General features: G+C 38.3%; 1 protein-coding gene across 3 annotated transcripts in view; it reads left to right on the forward strand.

Moving 5' to 3' along the window:
* LOC140234736 (contactin-associated protein-like 2) overlaps positions 1–15,774 on the forward strand; it is a 47,905-nt gene that overhangs the window by 9,910 nt on the left and 22,221 nt on the right. Inside the window, exon 1 of one of the 3 annotated variants that reach the window (XM_072314774.1) lies at positions 8,037–8,085. The exons of the other annotated variants lie outside the window; for them this stretch is intronic. The gene's annotated coding sequence lies outside the window, so the exon portion shown is untranslated. Of the gene's footprint in view, positions 1–8,036; positions 8,086–15,774 lie in introns of those variants that run through there. 3 annotated transcript variants of the gene reach the window in all.

A 15,774-nucleotide genomic window follows, 5' to 3' on the forward strand; every position in this document is an offset into this window, starting at 1 on the left:
CCGTCTGTCTCAATCAAACAGCTGGCACCGCCAATGTGCCCTCTTGGCCTTCGAAGTGGGTTCTAATGGCATGGGCTGGTTTAGAACAGGGAGGTGATCACCTCCCGAGGTTTAACCCCACATCTGGTCTGGCGTGAAACACACCTGTTACCACCATTGCACAACGCCCATTCATAGACAACATTTTTAAAGAGCTGGTCCATCCAAATCAAGATCACAGAATGCAATACTGGTGAGCATATTATGATCCAGGCACTGAGCTACTGTTTTAAATATTTATAAACGTAGTGATGTTTAAAATCTTGGCGAAACACATCTAGCAAATGAAGTCCAGCTACGAAACAGCAAATGAACGAATCACGACACACCCCGTAGGAGCTATATCGGAACGACATGCTTCTCGAATTTCTGCAAATATTATGTCGCACAAATCAATTACATTGTACTAGCGAGTACATAGGTAATTCTTTCAAAAACCGAACAGGTAAAATTCGTCGTCAATTAGAGAACTAAAGAATGGTATTTAAAATGATCTCCACGTCATTATGTTTATTAGCTCTCCATCTGATGGGCAAATCTGTTGGATTTGTGAACTAAAGTGAGTGCTGACCTCAGAATATACGCCCCTGGGAAGATCGAGGTGATGGAAAAATAAAATTCAATGTTGTTGCTCCAGGAGAAAGTTATGGCATGGTTTAGTCATGGTATACAACATTTTTATTTTTCTCTATTTTATGAGAGTGATATAGGGCAATTTTATCAAATCAAAAAAAAAAAAAAGAAAGAAACAACAACATATTTTCAGATCTAATAGAATGTGTCCACCTGATACAACGATTTATTCGCAGATAGGTTATGGGAGGACCATTCATTGCTATGCGAAATTTTGCTGTTATCTGTGTGCGCCAGTGAAGGTGTGCGCCAGTGAAGGTGTACACGGACAAACAACACGTGGTATTGGAAAGCTGTGGTGTAAGGCTAGGACCTTCAAACGGAGGTCTTGAGTTCGAATCGGTTCTATTTTCCTCCCGGTAAAATGGCTGCCTGGTGTTGCTTGGTGATGATAATACGTCTATCTTAAAGGGGAAATCCACTCCAAATATAAGTGAGTCTGATAAAATAAGAGTAAAATCTCACAAGTTCAAAGGTAAAAATTTGACTGAAATCTGATGAAAAATATGGAAATTATGATATTTTGAAATGTTGTTAATTTCTGCAAAACAATTCTTGCAAGTGAGTGAGCTAACCATGTCATATACCGTCATAAGTTTCCATTGATCGTGTACAAAAAGAAAAAAAAAATGAAGAAAATTCAACGTTTCTGTCATTAAAGTCTGAAACATGATGGTATTCCCGGTTGTATAACTTCAGAATAGTGATCGGTTTGCTATTACAGGGTTTGAGCCTCGGGCATAAATTGCGTTTGAATGAAACACTGGAAATTTCGAAACTTTATGTACAGAATATAATTATGTCAAGTTGTGAGGGGATGACATGCTCTCATGCCATTTGCATATTCATATTGACGTTCAAATGTCGTAACTTCCTTATTTTTCACCCAATTTCGATCAAAATTTTACCGTTGAATTTGTAATATTTTACTCTTTGTTATCATCCTAATTTATATTTGGAGTGGATTTCCCCTTTATTATTCTTAGGGCCCTCTCGAAGAGTAGCATAAACATAATGGTTACAGTTCCTTTTTCCAAAGGTTTGTTTTTCCGAAGGTTCGCTATTCTGAAGGTTCCCTATTCCTAAGGTTCGTTATTCCGAAGGTCCCTTATTCAGTAGTTTCCGTTTTTCCGAATGTTCGTTATTCCGGAGGTTCGTTTCCATAGCACGCACCCTTTTTCATTTCGAACCTTCGGATTAATGAACCTTCGGACTGACGAACCTTATTTCATTTCCAGACTAGCAAAGTAGCAAACTTTCGGAATAACGTCGCAAACGTTCGGAATAATGAACCCTATTTCATCTTCAGAGTATAAAACAGTCAGAATAACGAATATCAGCCAATATAATAGATACTGTCCTGCGTCTAAGGTTAAAATCACGTCAATAACATTACTGTTGGGCAAGTGAAGAATGTCGGTCTTCAATAAGATGTCGGTCATCATTGTATCATATCTGATATGATTAATATCATGTAGGGGCCTAGGCCTATATGTACACACACACACACACACACACACACACACACACACACACACACACACACACACACACACACACACACACACACATGAGAGAGGGAAATACACGTAGAGTTAGGCTAAAAAGTAGAAAAAGGGAGGGTGTAATAGAATACTTTATACATGCGGGTTTTTTTTATGAAAATAGATGTGTGAAACGGAACACTATTTTCTTAAGCTGTTAAATATCCATTTTTTTACTCGATTCTAGAAGACAGAGACGTGCAGTCATGAGCAGTAGGTTGAGAGAATAACATGGTCTAGAGTTTAACTATTTTTGAAATTGAAGTTTCGAACTCATTTGCTCTAGTAAGGGTGCGTAAGGCATTTGTTTTGGCTGCTTCTTGGTTGGCCTATTTCCAGATCGTGATATCAATTCAGACTCGATTCGACGAGATCCTATATGGATGAGAGAGAGAGAGAGAGAGAGAGAACGTAAACGTGAGAGAAAAACAAACCCAAATCCAGGATTTTTGTTTTTGTTTAAATGTGTTTTATGAACTCTCAAATTTATGGAGCGATTAATAGTTTGCGGCTCACTTTGACAAAAGGGACTACAGAGTGTCCCATAAAATCCAACAGCGTACCTTGGTATGACCAAATACAATGTATAGGCAATACGTCCAAAACGTATACCCCATGGCAGTGCATTGCTTTGTGTATGAGTATGCCATAAGGTCGTTCTTCTTGCTCTTTTTTTAAAGTGCGAATTATTCATTGAAGGACAATATGTCGGTTTCTCCTTTGAATACCCAAACGACCTCTTTCGCAAATTACATCACCTCGTACTGTTATAATATATTATTTACGGGTTGTTTTTTTTTCTGTCGAAGCCACATGTTCAACTAGCCTCATCTGTAGACTTCTGATACATTAGATTATCTGGCAGAGTTAGTGCTTTCGAAGACCCTCCATGCTCACATTTAAAAAGTAGAGCAAATTCAGAAGCAGACGTAAGATGAAATAGATGTGGATTTCACTGACGCGTTCGCATGCTTTCACAAAGTTCGTCGTGATATTAGGAGCACACACACGAGATAAAGTGAAAAATGAAATCGTGATTGAATAGTCAGTCTTCCATATAGACCAACTAACAAGTCTTTGCTGAATCATGGAGCTACTAGTAGCTCCATGGCTGAATTCCTCTTTACGTCTGAGTATTGTCACAAGGGAAGCCTTGCAAACCTTGTATTAATATTTTTATTGATATTTTTATTTCATTTTTGCTATTGTGTTGTAATGATAGCTCTATGACGTAAGACACAAATCAACATCTGGTATGACAGGATACATGCTAATTGGAAACCTTGGGAGATTTAATGTCTGGACAAAACAAATGAAAATTTCAAAAGCATGCCTTCTGTTGAGTAATGAGGTATTTCTGGTAGCCGAAAAAGGATCATGATATGGCTAAAATTATTGATAATTATTAAAGACATTGATAAATATTCCCCAGAATGAGAAAGTCGTGACCCACCATGAACCACAGCACGTTTCGTTGGAGATGGTAGACCTTGATGGGATTTGTTTACTGGAGATGTTTTTATGTCACGTTTTATGTCACGTCCGTGATGGCTTATTCGAGTCAGTTTGAGCTTCCAACACGAAGTATGACCCGGGCATTATCTTCTTCTGGTTGTCCGTCGGTCCGTCCATCCGAAATGTCGCTGTAGAGCGACTGAAGAACAGACTTTCAAGAATTTGATAAATTATAAGATCGCGGGCTAATCACTCAAGGTCAAAGGTCAAAGGTCGTTAAGCTTGGACTTGAAGTGACAGTGCAATTTTACGAAGGTATAATCCAATGGTAATTTGATTTAGAATGAACGGTAGACATATTTAGTCAATAATTATCTTGAAGTGGTAGGTGAAAGGAGAAAGTCAATGTTAACTGGAAGTTTGCATCCCCCCAAAAAAAAACAAAAACAAACAAACACAAAAAATAAAAAAACAAACACGCACACATAACAACTGGCCATTTTCAGTCACAATTCTCTGAAAATATCCTTTGATAATGTACATAATAATTAGTGGACAGAGGTATATAATAGAAAAGACATCGTATTCATACATCGATACATGAACGTCATTACGCAGGTCAGAGGTCAATATCAAAGGTCGCTGCAGTCTGGTTATAATGTCATTATCCAGCCATAGCTTTGGACAGTTTGTAGAAAGTTTTTACAGTGATAATATTATACGGTGTATCTGTGAAATGAAGTTCGATGATAATGTAGCTTTGCGAAATGAATAGGAGTAAGATTGGAAAACATTTCCTTGTTCAGAGAAGACAAAGATCAGATCCATGAACTTCATCCAAATGGAAGCAAGGGCCGTGTTTTGTTTTGGTTCTTTTTTAGGGGGGGGGGGGGGGGAGAGAGCAGCGATTTCTTGAGAAGCGGAGCAGAATTTTCAATTTGTTCCACTTTTCGTCTTTTCGTGGGTTTTCTTGGGGCACTGTGTATTTTGATTTGATTTCCCCAGGCTTGGTTTTGTATCGACAACCATGAGACGTGCAGTCTCTCCCTGTTTGTTTTAGCTTTAACCTTTCGCTCCTTTTCACGTAGAATCGAGAATCCTCTAAATCTTTAAGTGATACCAAGATGATCTTTTTGGAGTTCACTCCCATCTCTGATTCTCTCTGTGACATTTGTCTGTTTTCGAGACCCCGTTTTAGGCTTTGATTGATGTGCTCTCTGTCATAGACCAGGTGTCCAAGGGAAGTCGAGAAGTCAAGAATTCCGGCAGTGGGGAATAGATAACAGAACACACTGAACAGTTGTGGTTCAGTTGATGATAGTACGGATGCTCGTCACGAGCGAGACACCCACGAGTCATGCGGTCCACGAGTCACAGCTACTGCTCACGAGTTATACAGCTCACGAATCATACAACCCAGGAGCTAGACACTGAATAAAGCCTATACGAACTTTACGGTCTACGAGCTTCACACTAGGCATATAAGTGTCTAGCTAGCGGGTCTGTTTTACTCCGTGTCTAGCTCATAAGCTGGCTTATGATTACTAAGTATACTTGGTAACTTGCTCGTGAGTTGTATGTGGGAATAGGCCAACTGGAATTTTATCGAATGTCTAGCTCGTGAGCCGTACGACTCGTGGATGTCTAGTTCATGGGATGACTCCGATGTGAGGTCCAAGTGAGGTCCCTGGTTTTAATTATCTGACAACAGTGCATCGAGGTAGAGCACTCTATCTTTGCTGCCCTGCTCTGTATATGTAGGAGACTTACAAACATTGTTTCCTCAGTGATCAAGTAAAATAACGAAAATACTTCCAAAACTACCCTTATATATTACAATGCACAACGAACTTACAAAAACGAATAATACCGTCATAAAAGATGAATAGGCCTAAATAAATAAATGAGAAATGGGGAAAGATCTTCATTTCTTGAGAGCTGAGGTCTTTTGCACTCATGACTTCACGAAGGCAGATGTCTCGGTTATCTCATTGGACTTTCGAGTGCTAAAAAGATTTTGCCTGACGATGAGGTCGTGTTCAGAAAGTTTCAATATTTTGATAGATTCACACAAGGCAATAACCTCAGTCGCTCTTCTTATTTGAACGTCATTGAGTGATTTTTTAAGAGCGACATGCTAATTTGATATAATCTGCGTCTAATTTCATAATTGTATGTGTCTATATTACAATCAAGACCATAAAAGAAAGAAGGGTAATATTGCCACTGACGAAGATTCTCCCACGCCCCAAAAACTGGGCCCCAATTTAATTTGATTTGATTTGATTTGATTTTGATTTGATTTTATTGGTTCCTGCATTATGTCATTGCTCATGCAGATACATACATACACATATGGTACCATACATATAAATGGATATACATAAACATTAATTGCTAACAAGGTAAGTTTCTTCATTACCTTTAGAATGTACAGCAATACAGTTTCTTCATTGCCTTTACAATGTACAAAAGAACATATCAGTGATGCAATGAATAACGCAGAAGGGCTTGATTTGCATGCAGCCCTCGTAAGGAAACTAGGGGGAGGGATGACTTGCGTAGAGATAGGATAGGAGAAAGGAGAGAGGAGAGGTCTGTCTGCTTTCGCTAATACACAAAGTTAGATCACCTGGATCACTGAATAGTAACGCATGGCAAAGTATTTTCTCACCGAGGTACAGGTGAACAGTAACTACAGGTCATGGTCGGTTACATAACATTACGCAATAAATTCTGAACGGCGATAATTCAACGAGGGAATTTCATATACAATACAATTGCAATGATTTATAAGATCAATGATATCCAGAGAGCAGCATTGTCTTTACAGCTTTCTTGAAAGAATACATAGACTTTAAAGTTCGAATTTCTGAAGGAAGAGAGTTCCAAATATCAGGCCAAGTGTGTCTGATAGATTTCAGAGCCATCACCGTTTTAGGATTTTGTAGATGAAATTTATCAGATTGCCTTGTGGGATAAGAATGTATATCCTTGTTTAACTGAAATAATGAGAAGAAAGAAGATGGCAACTGACCGTTATACAAACGAAACATAAAAAGTGAATTTTGCAAAAAAACTAATATCATTTACCTTTAGTGTTTTTAATTCTACGAACAAAGGATCTGAATGCTCCCGATTACCCGAATTGGTACATATACGTATAGCTTTCTTTTGTAGAAGCAATATACTGTCAATGTGACTTTTCGCAGTTGCCCAAACAATGTTACAATATGAGATATTTGACAATATCAACGAATAATAAAGCATAAATAAAATATTCTTTGGGACATTTAACGCATAAATCTTTAATGCATGCGAGAAATAATCGAAAGTCCTCGTAGAATTTCCTGCTCACCTCACCACGAGGATCCTGTTAACCCTCTACATGCCAGTTAAATTTCCTGTCCATCGGCATGTGTGTGGAATCTGTGCATATTTGACTCATTGGCACAGAAAAAGGTTAACAGCAGAAGTAAAAGCACATCAATCGCAACAACAACAACAACAACAAAGTGTTCCAACGTTCTCACGATACAACTTTTGATCTTGCACTTCCGCGCGTATCAGTTTGACTTACGCGCGTTTACGGATTTCTCTCTGAAGTAGTATGACATTTTTTTTTTTTTTTTTTTTTTTTTGGAAAGGTTATGGAACATTCTCAGTGACACTAAGTTTGTGTATGTCAACCGTACCGGTTTGAAAAGTGCAAATTAAGAGTAGGATCCTTTCACTATGAGACATATCCTTCCTGACACAGATACTTTGTAACGAAACTACCCCTCCGTTGGGATGCCATTGCAACATCTGCCGAGGAATAAGAAGCTCCTTTAATAGTCTCTTTCCAGACTGCAAACATTTCCCATCCGTCCATTTTGGTGAGCTGTTGGACTGCTCAAGTATCGAGTCCCAAGAAAGAACTACTACATGTATATTAATAATTGAGAAGTACAAGTTCAACTTCGAAACGAAAAAATGTGAATGAGGCTGTCGCTGTTTGTTCTCGAGAAATCAGCATGGAGTTTGGCTGTTCCAGGAGTCTTTGCAGAAGTACTATTAGACAGCTTATGGAAGTATTTCTGATGATAAAACTTTTGCTTTGACCTCAATGACACTTCAAGTCATAAATGTTGTGGTAAGGTCAATGCTGAGAACTAGAAAACTAATTCTTTTGCAATCTGTTCTGTTTGTCTCGAGCGAAAAATATGAGACAAGAACTTTTTGAGAACAGATGTGTTCTCAGTTACTTTTTCAAAAAATATTAGCCCATGATCCGGGTAGGAGTGGTCCAGTCTGGCAGTCAGCATTCAGGAACGACGGGAAAGTTCAGTGAAAAGAGAAGATGAACATCCACATCAGCCATGGCGCCCGCTAGCCGCGGACCAGTAGGAACGGAACCACAAAGTTGTGGAGGGTAAGATGGGAGCCGCGCCTTCCTGGGCTCACAATCTCGGGCACATAGCCAAAGATCTGATGTGAGGTTTTGTTGGGTTGTTGTCATCCGTTTAGACAGACACGTTTCCCCACTGTGTCAGATGATGCTTGGTAAACAATGATAATGTGTTTGTTTGCCCTGCCCAAGGCATAGTTTAATGTTGCAAGAGCAGTCAGCGTGATGGCCCACCACCATTATCTCTGGTGCCACAATATATCACTTAGGCCTACGCACGAAGATCGCGCTTTCGTGCTCGATTGCGCACGTTTTTTTCCTGCATTTACAGAGGAGAAGTCAGAACCCAACGACTATGCCAGAAGTTGTAATCGTGCGAGAACCGAAACAAAAAATAAAAAATAACATTAAAAAACAAGGGGGGGGGGGGCAGTCTTTTGCACGCAAGGTTCACACGGGCAACCCCTGTCGAAGATAAACCGATTAATCATACAAGACGATTATGATAGTAATACGATAGACAAGGAGAAAGTTGCATCTGCTCGGCATTAAATTGATACAGTACATGGCGTTTTCAGTAGGATATTGACCCATGCTGATTTCCCCAAGTAATAGTACCTCGATGTCCTACGGATTTTCGCAGAGTTGCTACAGTCGGGGCGTGACCTTTTGGCAGTTGCCATTGTTACAGAACTCCAGCAACAAACTTTCAATAACACAGTTATGTCTTTATTCTTTGTTATTCGGATGCTATATTGTCTGAAAGAGAGAAAAAACAAACAAACAAACAAACAGGAGAGCAAAATAAAAAAAACAGAGCATTCTTACCTGTAGAATGGTATGTTAGTAATCATTTTGGCCTTTCTTCGATTATGTTTATTTGTTTGGTTACCTGGTCATTGTTTTTTCTGTCGCTTGCGTTCTCCATTAGTACAGTTTAATGACATTATTAAAAGTATATTCAAATAAGCACACCACTGTTCATAAACATGAAAATTTGTCTCGTTTAATTCTTTTATGTCTTCATCAAGTCATGTAATAATGACGACGAATCTTGTTTCGTCTATTGCCCGGTATCGAATATTGATTTGGCTTTGAATTTTTGCATTTTTAAGCTGACGTGAAATTGGTTTATTTGGAGGGGTCATCACATCCTTATTGAACAGTAGGAGACTGTGAGAGGAGATGTATTATGTTTTGCGTATAACGCGATTACAATTTTTTTGATGAGGGATTTCACTTCAGTTCAGTTCCGTTCTGCTTTATTCCCAAAGTGTTATATGCATCGATCAACAATACCTCCATTACAATGACACCAGTGCAACGTCTATTCTTTTTGATTACTGTTAATCACGTAGAACCAATGTTCCTGCTCTGTCGACGTTCTCTCCCTTAAAAAAAGTAATGTATCTCTAGTATTCATTCCTCACAGAGAGCGTAGGCTTATAATTTCCTCAGAATCTACAAGTGAATTTTATTTATATCATGACTGCACTGACTTTCAAAACAATCCTCTTTCTCATTATCGCTTCTGTCACTTTGAATCAGCAGAAATCTGCCAACTAACTGTATTGCGTGAGAAGGGCTTAGGTATCACTTTCCCCTGACTTATTTTGCCACCGAATTCTCTCCCGAACTGAAATAAAATATTTGAAAATTTTCAGTATGTTTACAGCTTAGCTCTCCTTGACTTTAAGACTTAAAGGGATTGTATAGTTTTGGTTGAGACCTAATTTCAAGTTTCTAACATTTCTTGGTGAGATAATGAGAAACCTCTTTATAAAATATGAAAGAGCATGTAATTCTATGAGGAATTCAACGTTTGTTTGATGAAAATTGGTTTTGAAATGGCTGAGATATATAAAAAAAAAGAACGATTCTAATAAAGTATGGAACCCACACTTTATTACAATTGCTTTGTTTTACTGTGTTTTTGGATGTTTCAGTCATTCCAAACTCAATTTTCATCAAATAAACTTTGAATTCCTCTTAAAATGGTATGCTCTGTATTATATCATAAGCGTTTTCTTGATACCTCGCAAAAAGTTAAAAGCCCAATTCTCATCATCCCTTTAAACGATGTGTCTCTGTTTGATTTTGAATCAAAGACGAGTTTTAAAAGTTGGGACATTTGATTCTCTTCCTCCGCGAGTCATTTCCAAAGCTAAGTGCCATATCTGTCTGTTGGTTCACTTATAAATCACCCAACTTCCTCGCCCTAAAAGGGTCGTAAACTTTTCGAGGCTTGCCGCCTGTGGAATCGTTTATTATAATTTCGTGGCAGGTTTGGAAAAGATGATTCCATACATCTCTTGGCTCCGTCCTTTTGTCACGTGGTGTCGATTTGGGGTCAAAGTGTCAAATTAAAGGTCAGGGACCTTACAGCCTTAAAAGCGAGCATTTTTGTGGAGTTCAGGCGCCGAGCATTTCTTTCGTGCAAGCATGGACCTGTATCGGTTCTGAAGTGCCTTTCTTGGACGTGTGCGCCAACTGTTTCAAACGACTAATATATGTATGAATTTTTAAAGAAAATTTGCGCACACAAGGGTGTTCAAACTGTAATCAAAGTTAAAGCTTCTCGTTTTCCCCTCATTTCAGATTCTTTCGCATTAGAAATAGGAAACTTTCACACTGCTGTTTATTGGAAATAAGTCAATTTGATCATCCACAAATTATCAGTCTTTGATCATTTTTTCAAGCGTTTTTCTCTTTATTCAATTCAGAGGGGGTTTTATTTTTACACAGGACACTGATAGTATTTTGGAACCAACCAAGTAACATTTTGAGCGTTTGAACCCCATAAAAATAAACACACACATTCGCACTCACACAATGATGATGAAAAAAAAAAAAAAAAAAAAACCTGACGTAAAAGTATCGTCATCAACATTCGAGCCAGCGTGCGCCAACAGCAGTGCTTCGGACGGGCAACCTCGCCCTCACCTCTCTCGTCAATCAGTGGGTCCCAAGACGCTGTTCTTGCATCCACCTGTTCAAAGGGCGTTTTTAAACGATTTGAAATGACTGACTTGTTTGAGGTACTTTCTCCTATTTCGTGCGAGATCAATAAACCATGGACCTACGAATAAACGTAGGAGGTGCAGAGTCCATACTCAGTCGTCAATTCATTACATGAAATGTCCTTGTTACACAAGTAACAGAAATGTTCAAAACAATTAAAAAGAATAAGATTCTTAGAGTTTTTATTCTATTCCAGATCCTCTCAACTAGTTGTAGGTTGTACCAAAGAGTTACATGGTTTTACTTAAAAGTCAAATGTTCGGTAATCTAGTAAATGGTTCTAAAACCTTAATATATGACAGAAATGAATGTCTTGATGATGCTACAGACAGATTTAAGGATTTGATAAAAAGTTGACATCAAAGTCAACGAAGAATTCACGTATCCTTGTTTAAAAAGATATAAATAGATTATATGCAATTAATTAGAAATAATATTACCATTAACTGTAAGATAAGCAGGCATAGGAAACGGCTGTATAGTATGACAACTGGAATCTTTGGAGAGAAATAATCTCGACAAGAAGAAAAAGAAACGAGCAACCGAAACGAAATCAAGCAGTCTGTCTCCAGGAAATCTCGTCACACAAATTGATATAGCACAGACACGTACATCTCACTCAGCAGAGTATAAAAAGACATTGATATCAAATGATGATAAAGAAAAAATGTCATTTCGTGTAATAAAGTATTAACTTGCACTATTGCCTCATGTTTGACTTTTGTCGGAGGTATAAAAGACACACACCCATGTGCAGATGTGAAGCCTAGATTCCTTTTGAATGCTTCTTTCAGTACATGTATGTCTATTGCGGAAGGCGAAATTGTGTCGAGCGTCACAGTTTTTTGACCTCTGTCTGACTCTGCACCTCCCACTTTGAAGTCCAATGATGCCAGTGGTAGAGGAGGTCATCTTCATGTTCCGGTTAAACTTTCATAAATCTGGCATAACAGAGCAGTTGAAGTTTTCGTACAAATCAGACCAAACAGAAAGTCAGTGAATACTGTAAAACGAGAAATTTTCGCGTGCATTTTAATTTCGCGAATTTCGCGAGCGCCAAAATTCGCGAAATTAAAATACTCGCGAAAGTTTTTGTCTACACTACATGCATTGAACGCCAGTGGCAATTCGCGAAAATTTCATGCCGCGAAAAAGGCTGTCAGCTCCAATCGCGAAAATTTCATGCCGCGAATATATCATGTTTTACAGTATTATGTGGAAACTCTACTCCCATGTTGAACTTGATTCCAACGACCCCGTCAGTAGAGTAAAACTAACAAAACAACTAGATTATTATTATTATTATTATTATTATTATTTAGAAGATGATGAAATTTTCAAGTTTCACATGTTTTAACGAAACAGAGCATAGTGCAAAGTAGATTTGGTGATTACCTCATCGTCATACAAATAAAATTCAGCAGATCTCCTAGTTTGGTGTCAGATCAAAGGTGCGGCAATCTTATCATGGCTCCATAAATTTTGCGAAACTTCCAATTCCACATCTTCCCTTATCATGATGTTCAGGATTGTTCAGTGTCATTGGACTACACGTTGATACACCAACCTCGTTTGGGGGATGGTGTAATACCTTGCCCAAGTATGCTTCGTGAAGTCTTGTTGCTCCTTGGACATTTCAGGCAAAACCGGAAGGTCAGGGGTCATAGGTCACTAAAAATTTGGTATCAATGTCATTATTTGTAGACAGAAAAATCCGCCTGTCCGGAGGATTTTTTTTTTCTATCATTATTTGACATCGGATATCATACAGTATAGAAGGGGATTCCGTGAAGCCAGACGTAAACTCCGCGGAACATATCCCCGACGACCAGATACATACCGATCTTTCGCTCAACGTCATTTGCAGCCGTACTTCAGCAGGAATTTCCTTATGATATAGGTGAGATAAAACGAGGAAGATGTTTCATTGGTGCATAAGTAAGAGGTTAATGGGCAATCATTAAAGTTATAAATTTTTGTGTTCATTATACGCGCAAACCTGTACTGTTTTAAGTAATGTTTAAAGGGATCGTATAGTTTTGGTTGAGACCTAATTTCAGGTTTCTAACATTTTTTGGTGAGATAATGAGAAACCTCTTATGAAATATGAAAGAGCATGTAATTCTATGAGGAATTCAACGTTTATTTGATGAAAATTGGTTTTGAAATGGCTGAGATATCCAAAAAAGAGTGATTCTTATGAAGTGTGGGACCCACACTTTATTACGATCGCTTTGTTTTACTTTGTTTTTTTGATGTTTCAGTCATTCCAAATGCGATTTTCATCAAATAAACTTTGAATTCCTCTTAAAATGGTATGCTCTGTACTATATCTGAAGTGTTTTCTTGGTATCTCTCAAAAAGTTAAAAGCCCAATTCTCATCTCCACCAATACTGTACCATCCCTTTAACTCTTTTTTTTTTTGTTCTATAATGAGGACGAACAAGGGGACAAGTGATCTTGTGAAACCACTATCCCTCTCCCCATTACTCTCTCCTCCAATAGAGGAGGGGGTGAATATTCCCTCTACTACAACCCCAGATAAGGATAGGCTGTTTACAAGCAACCCTAAGAATGAGAAACTGCCGTTACCACAGCAACGCTTTTATCTGACGCGAAAGCATGAAAAGAGCTGAGAAACACTTGCTATGTACAATTCCTCTTCTTTTATTGCAATCCACAGCCTAAATCTTGCATAACTCAAAATATGTCATGGTAGGCCAACGACAGCCCCTTTACCCTCATAGGCAGCTTTGTTGTCTCATTTTCGCTGGTGTCAAGGTGCCCCTAACCTTTGCTTGAAGAAACAAAGGATCTTCATCAATTACACGCCGTCATACCAGTTCGCAAACAGACAGAGATCATGAAGTGCATACAGCGTTGCCATGGAGACGGTGGGAAACGATACTTCTGATTTTGACGGCATTTAGGCAACACAGAATGTATCTGAGATTGCTGCACGCATACGGTCTTTGGCATTGGATTAGAACGCGCGAAAAGAGAACCGAAGTATTCAGAGAGACTCTATTACAATAATCTTGGAATCATGTCGTCATGTACGCATTAAACACGGCAAGAGGTCATCGAGACTAGAATAGTTGTTCAGTCTACAGTTTCCCCGAATATTTTTTATCAGCTTGTCAAAAAAAAAAAGATAACATTAAACGGGATCTATACAGTGTACCATTAGAACTGGCATATAGGAATAGTAGACATTGCTTGATTTACATTGAAGTGTTTCTTTCATATCCAGTTACTATAGCACGATAACATGTCATACTTTATTGGCGTTTTGTTTTGCTCGTAAGTTGCTGTTCTAGCTATTATTAGAGATGGGTGGTTGATATCAGTACCCCCAAAAACTGTCTGTACTCATCACCAAGTTATTATACAACAACAACAGCCAATTCATATCTTTCCCCTGGTCTCTTTCCAGCCGCTTTTCACATAATGTTGTGTGTTCCCTTGCAACTTGCAGGTATACATCGTGGTTTCTAGTTTTGTGTCGTTAATGCTGTCTCGTATTGTATTCTTGATTGGTCTTGTAATTGAAACAAAATAGATTTCAAAAAATATAAGCAACCTGGAGCGTTTCTTTCCTTTTCAGCGATAGATAATAAATTACCACAGTCAACAGTTGTAACCAAGTCAATTTGTTCAATGATACAAACGCGTGCACTATTTTCACTTTTGCTCCTAATAATCTATGATTGATAATTCCCGTTGACCACATAAGCTTTCCACTCATTTTAACCTTAGGTAAGACATTCACTTACTTTCCTATATAGTGTTACATGTAAAAAAAAAAAAAAATGCATGATACTAAGGGTCTATACATTTACTTTAGTTGTGCAAAATCACAAAAAGTGACGAAGGTGCGACTTCTATAGGTGTCGAGGCTAGTTTATTGTACAATGTATCATAAATTTGTTACAGTAATGTACATCGTAGGTGTGTCAATGCAATGAGGCCTGGTTGTCATACAGTTACTACTTTTTTGCATAACTGTGAGAACTGGTACTTCTTGTCATGGCGAATTCTGATACGTATGGTACGGAGCGTCTCGTCTGACGATTTTTGCAACGTTTCTCTGAAATAAATCCAGACATTTCAAGGATAAAATGCACGTCGGTTCACAGTCGCCTAGCAATTAAATGACCCTGATCAGAGACACAGAAAATGATGGTTTGCTCAGATATACGATATACTAACGAATTTGACCCAAAACTGACAACTCAATTTCCTGTGGAGTTTCTGATCAGATTAGAGAAATGTGTCCCGAGATTGAATTTAATCAGATTTGCTCAGATGTTTTATTCAGGATATATTCATCTGACATGGTTAGGGATTTTTTTTTTTCATCAAATTGAAATAAAATATATGTCAGTTCAACGAAGGAAAACACTGTAATATTGCCCTTATATTTCCCAGAAAAAAAAAACAAACCACAATCTATCTAAATCTCGTGACATCTCTATAGAGCCCAATAGTTGGGAATGGAGGCCAGGTCAGTGACGAAAGCTGGGCCACTGTCTTGTGTGGCCGTAGGTCATGACTAGATGAAGTAATAACCCACTCCCTATCCCGGCTTACTCCTCAATTGAAATAGATTATAATTGCGTCCTAAATCAACGACAACAAAATCTCTTTTCTCGTCGTGCATCGATTTGCACCACACATATTTTTTTGTT

The sequence above is a fragment of the Diadema setosum genome, chromosome 11 (genome assembly GCF_964275005.1).
Source record: "Diadema setosum chromosome 11, eeDiaSeto1, whole genome shotgun sequence".
NCBI classification, from domain to species: domain Eukaryota; kingdom Metazoa; phylum Echinodermata; class Echinoidea; order Diadematoida; family Diadematidae; genus Diadema; species Diadema setosum.